Source organism: Etheostoma spectabile, chromosome 3 (genome assembly GCF_008692095.1).
Source record: "Etheostoma spectabile isolate EspeVRDwgs_2016 chromosome 3, UIUC_Espe_1.0, whole genome shotgun sequence".
Taxonomy (NCBI): domain Eukaryota; kingdom Metazoa; phylum Chordata; class Actinopteri; order Perciformes; family Percidae; genus Etheostoma; species Etheostoma spectabile.
The window spans coordinates 23,626,433-23,640,754 of record NC_045735.1 but is presented as its reverse complement, the minus strand read 5'-3'; the positions used below and the strand labels follow the sequence as shown (position 1 = coordinate 23,640,754).

General features: G+C 45.1%; 1 long non-coding RNA gene across 1 annotated transcript in view; it reads right to left on the bottom strand.

Moving 5' to 3' along the window:
* Positions 1–464: 464 nt before the first annotated feature.
* LOC116675381 (uncharacterized) overlaps positions 465–14,322 on the bottom strand; it is a 22,345-nt gene continuing 8,487 nt past the window's right edge. Inside the window, exon 3 of the long non-coding RNA XR_004328400.1 lies at positions 465–4,637. This is a non-coding gene — a long non-coding RNA (uncharacterized LOC116675381). The remainder of the gene's footprint in view (positions 4,638–14,322) is intronic.

Sequence of the window (14,322 nt, the reverse complement as noted above, 5' to 3'; positions counted from 1 at the left end):
GTGTGTGTGTGTGTGTGTGTGTGTGTGTGTGTGTGTGTATTTTGAGGAGGTGGCTGAATGTCTACTGGGACAGCAGATGGCCAGGACTCACCCTCTAGGCTCTCTCCTCTCATTGGCCTGCTTGGCAGTGAGTCTGTTAAAACTGGTCTCAACCGAAAACTTGAACTGCATGCAGAATACACACAATAACATGTATTGTAGCTATGGAGTTAGGGCGACTTATCAAAAGCTACAATAGACAAGTCCTAGACTCTTATCTAATATCAGTCCATGCTGTTGACTGCTGACATGATGGATGGTCCTCCCTAACCAAGGCAAACAACTATAATAAAGACTATAAATCAGCAATGATTATTATTTTATATATATATATTATATATATTATCATTTTGCAAATGTTGTTTAATATATGTACTAAAGGCTTAATACATAACCTTGGTTGTATAAGATTGTTTTGTCTGCCTCGTAGTTTTTAAAAATATATTTACAAAATAAATGTCTTTCATTTGCTTTATTCTTCACATTTTTTTTAAAAGATTTGCTGCCAGCCTTTTTAAAAGGGGTACCACTGTACATAGTGCCCTGTAAAAGGGATCACAAACACCAATTTTGTTAGTAACGGTTGATAAATAATTTACTGTTGCTTTAGTGATGAATTGAAACACTTTCAGAAGAAATGTTAGCTGGTGTTTATTCTTTCTATTTGTTATTAAAATAGTTGGTAATGTTAGTAATCATTAAATAAATGTTGTTGGGACTCTCATTTTATAGTAAGACATATTACAGTAGTAAATGATAGTAAAGGATTCACTAAACTTAAATGAAGACATTACATAATACTTACTAAGTCATTTGTTAAAGTGTGCCTTATTAAAAAGTGAATAAACACTTGCCAAAAGGCAACCCAAACCTTCTGCACAGCTGTGTCTTTGACTGTTACAGTCTAGCAGCATATGTCTGACAAACTAAAGGTGGCTTTGGTGCACTCCCAAAATGGATTTAGCTCAACAAACTCCTCTGTACATTTATTGGATGTGACAGGGAATAAATGTGCAAGTCACACTGATCTCAGCGTGGTAACAGGCGGCTCTCCTGATGTGTGCTGAAAGATGGTGTAAAATTAAACTCATGACGAGAGGACCAGTTTGAGTCTAGGTATTGAGAGTTTGAATGTTTTGGAATATTTTGACTGTTTCTCACTTCACATGTTTAAGGTTAAACGTTTTGAGGTTGACTAAAAATAATGGTTTGTTAGAATTTGGGTTTTATGTTTGTAGTTTTAAGTACTCTGAACTTATTGTTGAGATCTCAGAATGTGGCAAAGCTAAAACTAAGTTCAAGGGGCAGCAAACATTTGCGGTCAGATAATCATACAGATTGTAAACAAGCCAAGGTTTTTTTCCAGATTTTTTTAATTTGAAAAGTGAGTAAACCCGTAATGTTGCTAATAATCTCTCACTGCATAGGAAAATCTTGAATGTGCACAACTACAGCAAATATGGTAGGTCAAAGTTGAACCAGGAAATTGTCAGCTAAACAGACAGCCTGGGTATATTGTTGAAAGTTTACCTTCATTGTCTCTTCTGAATGAGTTTGACTAACCTTGTGTATTTTGCTTTATTGGATATCTATTTTTTGTAATGTCCCCAGATCTCAGCAATTACTTTGGTGAGTACAATGTTAACATAATCAATAGAATTGATGAAGAAAATTAAATCTAAATTGTGGTAATTGTTTTTTATTTGTTCTTGTTTCTTTTTAGGATTTCCAGAATTAGATTCATGTTAACGTTACATACTGTACAGTTTTGGGATGAAGTATGTTGTGTTAAGGGTAAGGATAGGGGCAAATGCAATTTGTCAACATAGGTCCTCAAGTAAAGAAGTACTGTAGAAAGTGTAGAAAGTGTGTGAGATGGTGAGAAAGAGAGTCCTTATACAGGTAATTAATATGTGTACCCTTTTGAGTTGTCCTCTTTGCTGTTTTAAAACTCAACAAAACAACTAATATATTTAAGTGAAAGGTAATTATTCATGCAGGAAAGTTGGAGTTCCTTGTTCTGTAGCCATGGCCATGGAAATACTTATCTGTACTATTGTACACTTCATAAAAAATAGAATGTAACCACCAGAACCATAGATATTTGTTGAGTTTCATACCAAACATTGTTGCTTTTGGCTTTTGCTTTTAAACCTTTGCAATGATAAACAGATGCTAATACACTAAGAGCATACATACACTATGTAAGAAGGAATCTTATATGATTATCAAAATCTCAGTACTTATTCTTACAAGCCAACTTGGGAAGTTGTAAAGTGAGTTGAAGTTGCTGGTTGTACTGTTTCTGTACTGTCCTTTGGTCTGGGGATTTGTCTTCACCCTCAGATCGTCTGACCAATGGTGAATGAAAGTCTGTGCATGTGTATATGTCCATGATTCTGTGCTGTGGGAAAAGACAGCAGAGACGCATGCGGGTCTTATGTCTTCTCTGGCGTTAGCTTGTTGGTGGAAAAGAGAATAACAAGGATGAAGTGAAGATTTAAGCCAGTCCTCTCTGCTCGCGTTTCAGCTGACTTCAGATTTGCTCCTCCATCAGTGGCACAGTGCTTAGACATAAAATCATATCCAGAGTGGCACGTAGTTTTAGAGGAAATGTTGTAACCGAATCCCAGGGAGGTTTTTGTGCTTTTATGAGTTTTGAGACAGATGATGAAGCCTTGTACAGAGGTTTTGTATGGTCTTTTTTTAGACAATCCACACTGGTTCAACCTGACTCTTTCTTTATTGTTGCAGTCCTTTGTGTTCCACTGCAACAGGCCACTGTCTTGATTTGTGCAACATTGTCTCAGTTCCACGCTTTTCCCTCTCCAATGCTGTGTTGCACGTGGCTTACAGATCCAATCACAGAAACACGGCATCAGAAAATAGACCATTATCCCACTGTACCGACCTTCCACGGAGAGATTTTTGATGGTGTGCAGAGCCGCTGCACAGACTGAAACATCAACACCATTCAGTTCCATGAGTGTTTTCACCATCAATAAACGTGTATAACAAACATATATACTGTAAGAAATGGCAGTCTTTATGTCAGATATTTTGGTCAAATCATGATGAAGATAATAATAATACAAGCTTTAGTAAACATCTCATCATGCACATATGTGAAAATAGCACTGTATCTACAAAAACACCAACTGTAAAATGCAAATTCTTAAAGTGTATTTATTTATTATAAATTAGTTTGTGGCAGTTAGTGGCACTGCTTTGGCCTCTCAATTCTCTCATCACCTTCTGTGCATGTTGCCACTATTGTTGGAGAATCACTACATTAATAGGCACGTAAAGCTGCCTAGAATATCAAATAATCCCCAAATTGGCTTTGTACTAGGTTGTACTTAGGTACAATATATACAGGTGTGGTTGAAGAACAGTCTAAGGTACAGGTGCTGTTAGGTGTGGCAGGGTTATCTAATTGCTGATATACTGTGTGCAGGCAAATATATCAGATGGAGGTGTATATATAGACAAAGACGAGCAGCAGAAGGTTAAGTATGATGCCGATGACTCCCAGCACTGCCAGGAATCTCTCCTCTGGTGTGCTCAGGTGTGGACACGTTAGGTCCATGTAAATGTTTTTCAGTCCCTCTACTAACTACAAAAACCAGTATTTAGCAATGGGTGTGAGTACTAATATGTATATTTGTATACATGTTCTATTCAAGTAGATTTAAGGGTGCTCAGAAGTAGATAGGCCTATGGGTTCCTCTGTTAATAATTCACCTGGAAATGTTGGTCCCTTTTAACAGTTTTAATGGCGTGCCACATCTTTCCCTATCCACTAGTTTGGTCAAGTTAACTCAAAGGTGCCTTTGTTGTCAAACCATTTAGATAAAATGAACTGGCAGTGATATCTCAAATGTCACAAAGGAGTTTGATTGTTGAAAGACACACGTTACATGTCATATGACAAAGATGAAGATGCAACACAGTCAAATAGGTCCACCATTACATCAATGGCACTTGTCTGAGCAGTCACAGAAAGGCTTTGACCCAGTCATATGAATACAATTGCCCATTACTAGACTGGATATACTGTCAAGTGACATGTGTGGTTGTGTGAAATTTTCTTGAAGATGCAGTTTCATTAATTGGAGGAAAGTGCAGATGATTCCACCTGCAACTTCTTCCTTGTGATTGGCAGTACTTTTTAGCGAACAGAGCAAAGTTGTCTTGAGGGATAAGCAGTGATGCAGGTGTAGATAAATATGGCTACTTTCCAGTTGAACACACTGCCAAGGATCTTCACATCTTACCGCTCAATCTGAATACTCAAACCCTCTTAGGTATATAAATACTTAAAGAGGAGGAGGGTGGCAGTTCGGAGAAAGGTTAAGGACGGTGTCAACGTCCCTCATTCAAATTCTTGCAGAAAACATTAGGTGACGGAGGTGTAGATGTAGACAAATATGACCACTAAAAGATTGAGGATGGTTCCGATTATGCCCAGCACAGCTAAAATTCGTTCCTCGCGGTCATTCGTCGCGTCTTCCTCTCTAGCGTGAGCGCTGCAGACATAGCGGCTGCCGGGGACCATGGTTACCATCACAGAACCCCACCCCCACAGGGCGCCACGCCTGGATTATGGAGACAATGATGGGGGCAGGGGCGAGAGACAAATGGAAATAGGAAGCAGAAGAGAAAGAAACAAGTTATTGATTTGAACAGAGTAGCTAAAACTTGTCCCTCTATTTCCCAAACAATTACACACACACACACACACACAAACACACACCTCACACATCTTTTAGTCACAAACATGTTCTTGCATGCATTTGGGTATTAAATATTAATAAATAAAGGGTTTAAAGTCAGTGTGAGAATGAAATGAGATTTTGACGTTTTTCTGCTCAACATCTGCACCAATAGAAGTGTGTCTTCCATTATCTCATTCTTATTGTTATTTTTGGTTTTTCATTCTTTTCCTCTTTTCTACTCTTTCTTTTTTATAATCAAAGTTTTTAATGTTTTTCCATGTGAGAAACACACCACATTTAAAAACATGCAACAGCACTAAACACGTACTGTACAGCAATCTGGGCAAGAAAAACAGACAAAAAATTACAGTTAAAACACATAAATAATAAGGTAAATAGGGAAAAAAAGATGGTGGGGTGTTGGCTGATATCAAATCAGGCTTGATAATAATATTAATTATGGGGCACTAGTCAGTTCAAATTGAATAAAATGCAGGAAAAGAGACCAGACATGGTTGAATTTCTTTCTACTCTTTCTTTCCCTTTTCCTACTCTTGTCCTTACATCTCCCCTCTTTTCACTATCTCTTTCTCTTCCTTAGTTTTTCTCACTTCTTTCGATTCCGATAACTGCAAGACAACATCCAATGCAGTACCAACAGCCTGTAGTGCTATTAAGTAATTGCATCCTTCATCACATTCACCCTCGCTCTTTCTTCAGTGACTTCTTCTCTTCCTCAAATATTCTCCTTCCATTTGAACTTTTATTTCCTCTGTCAAAGAGGGCTAATGTGAGATCAATGGGTCAGTAAAAAATAATGAGTTTGGATGCTGATAAGGAAATATCTGCAGTCCTCTCGGACTGTTTGGGAGTGCAGAGAGAAGGAGGATAGGATGAGGACACCAACTGTCTTTATTCATGTTGGGTGTGTGTGTGGTGTGTGTGCGCGCTACAAGAGAATGACTTCTGGGCTTTATGTGAGATCTCCACTACACTGAGCTGTTCACACTTAGGTCACTAATCAGTAACATTAGACTTATGGTAATCATGAAGAAAGGCACTGCTTTATGGACAATCTCTATCTCTCAAATCTTGTGTAAACACCAAAAAAGCTGAATTGTCAGAAGTGTCTCTTTGCCTGCCTCCTGCCTTCTACTCTGTTCTCCACTTGTTGTATCTTCTCAAGTGTGGGTGCGCTGGGAACCATTTCAACATCCAGCAGCTGTTATGGCAGTGTTTGTGTGTGTGTGGTGTAGCACTATCTTTTGATGCAGCTTAGTCATTCAACATGTAACGTGATTATTTCCAACCCAATTAGAGGGAATGCATGACACACCTCAAAGCGGGGGCCATAAAATCCCAGACAGAAGAAACGTTGACTCAAACAGGCCGAGGTTGTGCAATGAAAGGTATGAGAAATACAGAATTAAAGATAAACCAAACTGTACACTGCAAAAACTGTGGTTATACCTTTACTTCCTGCAACTGAGGGAGAAAATGGCTGGCCACATGTTAGAGTGTATCTGTTGTGGTTTGGGGTTTTGTTGGGGGTTATTTTCCCCGTTTGGCCTTCCTTGTGTTTTTGCCTCGGTTTTCTCCCTCATTTGGTGTTATGGATCCTGTCTTATGTTTCCCTGTATCTGTTCTGCTTCCTGTTTGGGTAGTCAGCTTCCTGTCTTGTCTTGTCTGTCTGTCTAGCTTCACGTTTGCCTGTCTGATTGTCCAGCCCCGCCCTAATGTGCTTCACCTGACGTCTCACCTGTTCCCCATTACCTCGTTACCTCTTGTATTTAACCCCTGTGTTTTCTTTGTCCTTTGTCAGATCCTTCTGCCTGTCATGCCGTCGCCCTGTGAGATTGTCCTCTTCACCGTACCCTTGTAAGTTATCAGTTTGCTGTCACCCCTTTTTTCCCTGTCTGTTTATCCTGCCAGCTGGCGGTTTTCCGTCCCGTCAGCGCTGGAAACCTGCCTTATCTGCTGTTCCTGACTGTTCTCCGTGGGTCTCCCCTTGAATTCCCCGTCAGTCCCCCGTGAGTTTCCCTCCGGTTTTGGACCCCTGCTTCCCCCTGTGCTGGGTCGGATTTATGTTTGGACTTTGCCCTTTGCTGATTTCTGTTGAACTCTTGTGAATAAACCCTCTATGACTCAGCCTATCTCAGCCTCCTCGTCTCTGCATTTGGGTCCTCCCTCCTGTCCCATAACAGAAGGATCTGACCATAGAATGGACCCAGCGGAGTACGTGTTCCAGCCACTCCTCCACCCTTTGGACCCGTTGGCGGACCTCATGTCCGCCGCATTCCGCCGCATGCACGACATGGATTCCACAGAGACCTGGCATCTGATGATGGTGCGGTGGGAGGAGGTGGACAAAGAGTTTGGTCCCCTCCCGGAGTCCGCGGAGGAGGCACCCAGCATTCCCCAGACGGCGCTTAAAATCACCTCCCAGCCGCTGTCTGCCGCCGCCGGCCCCCCCAAGAGGTCGAGACGGTTCCGCGCTTCCCAGAGGGCAGCGTCCCAGCAGACGACTGCCGCCGCCGCGGAGCCCCAGCAGACGACTGCCGCCGCCGCGGAGCCCCAGCAGACGACTGCCGCCGCCGCGGAGCCCCAGCAGACGACTGCCGCCGCCGCGGAGCCCCAGCAGACGACTGCCGCCGCCGCGGAGCCCCAGCAGACGACTGCCGCCGCCGCCGCCGCGGAGCCCCAGCAGACGACTGCCGCCGCCGAGGCGGACCCCCAGCCGCCGGCTCCCGCCGTTGAGGCGGACCCCCAGCCGCCGGTCCCAGCCGATGAGGCGGACTCTCAGCCGGCGCCCACAAAGACAAAGTCCCAGGGAGTGCCCACTGAACTGTCCTCCCTGGGAACAGACCCAGACCAGCCGACCGTCCCCCGCGACCCAGACCGACCGACCGTCCACGCGACCAGACCGAGCACGACCGTCCCCGCGACCCAGACCGGCCGAAGTTCCCCGTGACCCAGACCGCGACCCAGACCGGCCAACCGTTCCGGACCCAGACCGTGACCCAGACCGGCAGACCGTCCCCCGCGACCCAGACCAGCCGACCAGTCCCCTAGACCCAGACCAGCCGACCGGTCCCCTAGGTCCAGACCAGCCGACAAATTCCCCAGACCGACCGAGTGGCTCCCCAGACCGGCCGACTGACCCACCTGGCCCAGACCGGCCCAGTGGTCCCCCTGACCCAGACAGGCCGACCTGCTCCCCAGACCCAGACCAGCCGGCTAGCCTCCCTGTCCCAAACCAGCCGACCGCTCCCCTAGACTCAGACCAGCCGACTGGCTCCCCCGACCCAGACCGGCCCACTAGCTCACCTGACCCAGACCAGCTGACCAGACCTCCCGACTCTGTTCAGAGGTCCAGCTTTCTGATCCCGGCTGGACTCGGTGGCCCTGCCCCCCCGGCCGACGGCCACCGTTCTGGCCTCGGTGGAGGTTGGTGCCCCCGACCGCCCGGCCAGGTGTCTGGGCCTCTGTTCCTTTCTAGGCACTGGCTCCGGGGTTCCCTGATCCGGTTCCGGTGGTCCCCTGGGACAGTCCCTGGCTTCTCAGGTCTGGCCTCAGTCCAGGTCCTCAGGAACCCGGCCCCCCGTGTCTTTGTCTCTTAGTCCTAGTCTCCCTGGTCTTGTGTCTGCTGTCGCTGTCTTGTCCCGTCACTGTGTCTGTTCCTGTCCCCGTCTCTGTGTCTGTGTATCCTGTCCCAGTGCTTGTCCCCGTGCCTACGTCTGTCCCGTGCTTGTCTCAGTCCCTGTGTTTGTTCTGTTCCAGTCATTGGCCTGTCCCGGTCACTGTCTCTGTCCTGTCAGTTCATGTCCCTGCTTCCTCCCTGTCCTGTGTCCACTCAGTCCAAATTTGCCGCCACAAACCGATCCGTTGTAGTCCCACGTCTCCGTCTGCGTCCCGTCCTGCCCGGTCTAAGCCTGTCCCGTTTCTGTGCTCTTCTAGCCTGGGGCTTCCGTGAGCTCCTCCGCGGGCTCTTCCGTGAGCTCCTCCGCGGGCTCTTCCGTGAGCTCCCCCGGGGGCTCTTCCTAGTGCGCCCTCTCGTGGGCTTTTGTAGTATACCCGTTCTTGGGTTCCTAGTGCGCCCTCTGTTGGGCAGTCTTATGCATCCCCTCCAACCTCCTTAATCTCTTCTCTGTCCCTCGTCGATCCCTGTGTTGGTGAGTCACCCACATTCTCTGTATCTCTCTCCCCTTCTCTGTTTTTGTTATGTATGTCTCTCTTCCGTCCTCTGTGTCATTGTTTCCCTCGTTTTGGTCTCTTAGTCTGGTCCCTCTCCTTGGTCTGGTCTTCTTTCGTTCCATCCTCCTTCTGGTTGCCTAGTCTCATTGTTTTTTTACTTATTTGTTTCTTTATTTGTTTATTTATTTTTTCTCTCCCTGCTTCGGTTTCTTTCGGTCCCTTCCGGTCTCTTTGCCTGGCTGTCTCGCTCTCTTTTGTCTGTCTGGCTTTTTGCGTCTCGTCTTCTCCCTTTTTTGTCTCTCCACCCTACTCGTCCATGCTCTCTGTGTGTCCCGTGCTCGGTCCCACTCCCTTCCTGTGGTCTCTTTACGTGTTTCACACTCTGCCCCTATCTCCCTGCGCTTTTCTCTTTCCTTGTGTCTGTCCTGCTCTCTGGGTTTCAGTCCCTTTTTCTGCCTGTTTGTGTGGGTGACTCTCCCCGTTCCTCTCCGTTTCTAGTGTTTTTTGCCTTTCTATCTAGGCTGCGCTGTACCTGTCCCTGCTTGCTTCTCCGCTCCTTTTCTCTGTTCTTCTCCTCCTAGTCCTCTCTTGTCTTCATCCTCGCCCCTTCCCGATTACTCGTCTCAATCGCACTGTCTCTCTTGCTTTTTGTATCTGTCTGTCTTGCTCTCTGTACTGTATCTGTCTGTCTTGCTCTCTGTGCTTCTCCCTCTTTCGGTGTGGCTCTGTGTCTCACTGTCTTTCTGGTTGTATCAGTCTCTCCCATGTCTCTCTTGGTCCCTGTGTCGGTCTAGTTCACTCTGTCTCTGCGTCTTGCTGTCTCTTCCCCTTTCTATGTCTGTCTGTCTTGCACTCTGCGTCGCTGTCCCTTTCTCTCCCCCTGTTTGTTTGTGTGTAGCTCGCTCTCTTTCCGTGTGTCTCTGTCTCTTGCTCTCTGTGTCTCTCTCCGTCTCCCCGTCTCTCTCTGGCTCTCTCTCTGTGCCTGCCCCTAGTTCCTTTTCGGCTCCCTTTCTCTGTCCCTCTCCTCCAATCCCTCGCTGTCTTTGGTCCTCGCCCTGTCTCCATTGCTCTGTCTCTGTTGCTCCCTATGTCTGTCTGTCTTCTCTGTGTCACTCTCGCTCTGTTTGATGTCTCTGTCTGTCTCTCTCTCTCTTTCTGTTGGTTGTCTCTGTTTCTCCCGGTCGGTTTTGCTCTCCGTCCTGGTGTCTTTTCCCCTCTGTCTTTTTCGTTCCCGGTGTCTGTCTGTCTGTCTGTCTGTCTTGTCCTCTGTCTCTCTCTCATTCGGTTTGCTGTCTATCTCTCTCTGTCGCTCTCTCTCCTTCTATGTGGGTCTCTGTGGTTCTACCGCTCTGTCTCTTTCTCCTCCTCTGTCTGTCTTGTTCTGTGTCTTTCTCTGTGTCCCGCTCGCTCTCTCCCTTTGTCCCTACCCTTTGTCCCTCCTCAGTCTTTTCTCCTTTGGTCCCTCGCTCGCTACTGGTCTCAGCCCTTGTTCTGGACTTCCTTGTGCCCACCGTTAGTGCCTTCTCTTTGTCTGGTCTTCTGTCCTATCCTTTCTCCCCTCCTGCGTCCTCTAGTCTCAGTCTTGTCCCTCCTTCGCCCTCTCCTTCATCTCCTTTCCCCATCTCCTCTTCCTTGGTCTCCTCCTTCCGGTCGCTCCCTCCTCCTCAGTCCCTCTCTCACTCCCTCCTTCTCAGTCCCTCTCTCGCTCCCTCCTTCTCAGTCCCTCTCTCGCTCCCTCCTTTCCGGTCCCTCTCTCGCTCCCTCGTTCCTTCCTCTTCGGCCCTGCTCCTATCTCCGCTTCATTCCCTTGTTATGCCTCTTCCTTGTTCCCGGTTCTGGCTTCCTTTGTCCGTGCTCCCCCATGCCCTTGTCCCCCGTGCTCCGGGTTTCCTTCTGTCCCCTAGTTTCTCCGTCCCTTGGACCCCTCTTTTCCAGTGTCTTCCGCCCTTACTGGGTTGTTTTTTGTTCTCTTTTGGGTTTTTGTTTGGGGTTTTTGACATCTGGGATCTGTCTTTGGGGGGGTACTGTTGTGGTTTGGGGTTTTGTTGGGGGTTATTTTCCCCGTTTGGCCTTCCTTGTGTTTTTGCCTCGGTTTTCTCCCTTCATTGGTGTTATGGATCCTGTCTTATGTTCCCTGTATCTGTTCTGCTTCCTGTTTGGGTAGTCGCTTCCTGTCTTGTCTTGTCTTGTCTTGTCTAGCTTCACGTTGCCTGTCGATTGTCCACCCCCGCCCTAATGTCTTCACCTGACGTCTCACCTGTTCCCATTACTCGTCTACCTCTTGTATTTAACCCCTGTGTTTCTTTGTCCTTTGTCAGATCCTTCTGCCTGTCATGCCGTCGCCCTGTGAGATTGTCCTCTTCACCGTACCCTTGTAAGTTATCAGTTTGCTGTCACCCCTTTTTTCCCTGTCTGTTTATCCTGCCAGCTGGCGGTTTTCCGTCCCGTCAGCGCTGGAAACCTGCCTTATCCTGCCTGTTCCCTGACTGTTCTCCGTGGGTCTCCCCTTGAATTCCCCGTCAGTCCCCCGTGAGTTTCCCTCGGTTTTGGACCCCTGCTTCCCCCTGTGCTGGGTCGGATTTATGTTTGGACTTTGCCCTTTGCTGATTTCTGTTGAACTCTTGTGAATAAACCCTCTATGACTCAGCCTATCTCAGCCTCCTCGTCTCTGCATTTGGGTCCTCCCTCCTGTCCCATAACAGTATCTAGTATTCACCATTTAATTGTCCAATTAAGGTAAGTCTAAACAAGGTATATCGTGTTCTGTACTGTAAGTTGACCAAAAGCACAAGGCAGTCTAGCAAATAAGCTGTTGAATACTTAATGTGTAATACAGCATGATCTTACATTGTACAGTTTTGTGTTTGTCAGATGTCGGCTTTTTAAGCATGTCCTTCTGAAATGTGCTGTCTTTTACGACACATTTTGATATATGACACTATGTTGTATTCTTCTTACGTTTGATTTGCAAATATTGTATTATGGTTTAGTCCTTTTTGTAGTATTGGAATACAATACTTTTGCATGCAACAATGTGTACAAATAATGATTTGAGAATCTCTACGCCTAATTGTGTTGTATCCTCATCTGATCTTCTGAGAGCATGTATATTTGTTACAGCATATGTGTATTTGTACATTGTAAATGTGTACACATACAGTACATATGCTTGGGAAAAATTTAAACGTTGACATTTGCACAGTATTCTGCCATTCAACTGCACTTTTCTACCATCCAGTCACACATTAGACTGTGCAACGCCCCACGTTCAGTCATTCCAACACTCTCTTTCTTTTCTACTCTCTTTTCCTCCCTTCTTCCCTCCCTTCAAGAAGACACATCTTAATGAACCGCAGCAGCTCAAGCATTTAGTCATTGAAATTATTTTTGAGCACATTAATTCTATTTCAGCTATTCAATCCTCTACTATTCCACCACATTACTCTCACAAAAAGAGCAGGAGGTTTTGGATTTGATTGTCTTGTGGTCTGTAGGCGAATTGATAGCTAAATGACAAAAATACATGCCCTTGTTACCTGCCATAATCCCTTCCCATCCCCTATAGCAGAGAGAGTACAGGGGCAGAGGGGTTAGTTCTAGTCTGCCTGACTCCTTGATCGTTTATCTGACTGAGGTTTGTCCAAGTTAGAATTTATAGCCTGACCATGGCTCTGAAATATTAGTACTGTGCTGTGTTTTGATAAATCTATGGCACTGTCCGTGGTGCTGAAACAGCAGGCAGATTTGTAATTGCAACTTGTTTTGAGTGCTGATCTTCTGTCCGTTTAGTTTTCGCCAGTCACGGGTGAAGGAAACAAATTGGGTCCGTCCCCCCTGTTAAAAATCACATATTGCCAATTGCTGGCGATAATTTATAGAACTTTATTTTTACCCCTTATTAGTGATAAAAACATTTAAACACAATTAACTATTTGTCAATTTGAAGGTTTTTTCCATAAATCTCGGTTTATTGCACTGTAAACAAATGAAATCTCACATTTGCCCACTTCAATCTTTAGGGGTTAGTTAAAAGTTTCTCCTTGTACAGAAAGCTTTTATTCAGAATTCAGATTGTGACTATCAATTAACTAAAACAATAAAGCTGTGTTCCTAACTCTGAATTCCCTAATGTATTCATATTATTTTTATGCAAACAAGGTATTTTAGTAAAATGTGTAATTAAAGCTGCATATGGCAAATATTATTCTAAATGAGTTTTGAACCAGACCACAAGGACACAGTGTCATACAGTTGTAGCACTGGGGAATTCACCAATGGCTTTCCCGCTGAATGAGCAATGCAAGGTGGTCTGCCCCATGAAATTCTTGCATAATATCCATCATAATTGGTGCCGATAGCTTCTCTGCTCTCGCTGTCAGATAACTTTGTATAGGGTGTGATGTGAATTTCCAACGGATGGTCCAACTGCAGTGCAGTGTGCATTATTCCAGGAGTCTGAGGGGTTACATTCTCTACTGGTGTAATCTCATGAAACATCTAGAATGGAAATAAGAGCTTGTGACATTACACACAGAAAAAAAAGATTGATTTACTGAAAGAACTTATTAAATAAAGTACAACTTTTCCTTCAGAAAGTTTAATTTTTGGAAATGTTAGCAGTAGTAGCCGACAACTGCACTGGTATGTGCAGACATAACCAAGAGGTTTAATGTTCTTAAACACACGTAGTGCTTCCTATGAGGCTGCGTAATATTCTCAAGAAGCTTCACACACAACATGTTTTATATTTTAAGGTTTTATTGGTAAGATTTCAATGGATGGAGTTTTTTAGAGTTTAATGGGTGGTTGTAAGCACTGCTTAAGAAGCCTATCAGGGGAAGAAAGTCTGTTGAGGATGGTGTTTGATTTTATCTGACATAAGCCTTTCACCAGGGAATTAGAATTGCATTATTTCAGGAGGAAAAGGATTTAGCTTGGACAAAATTGGAATCTTCTACAAATAATGTGAGGATTGGTTAAATCACAGGATTTGTGGGACTGTTTGGAATTTGAGGGATTGAATCATAGCTCCAGTTGTGTTAACACGTGCCTCCATATTTTTGAGTATGGTCTAAACAGCCAGCTGGGTGTTTAGATAAATAGAAAGACAGATGAGCTCAAATTTATAATAAGATTGATTGAGGACTAGCAGAGAGGCAGACAGTTAAACACTGTACAGGAGAGAGCGAAAGAGAGAGACAAATAGACCAACCAACTAATAGGCAGCCAGACAAATAGGCATAATTTGACATAATTAGAGGAAGACCTGCCAACATGTTCTGCCCCATCTGAAGTTAGCATCCAAACCAGCAGGTTAAAAATGTTTTGTCCCATTACATACATTCAGAGGTGGGTAGTAACGAGTTACATT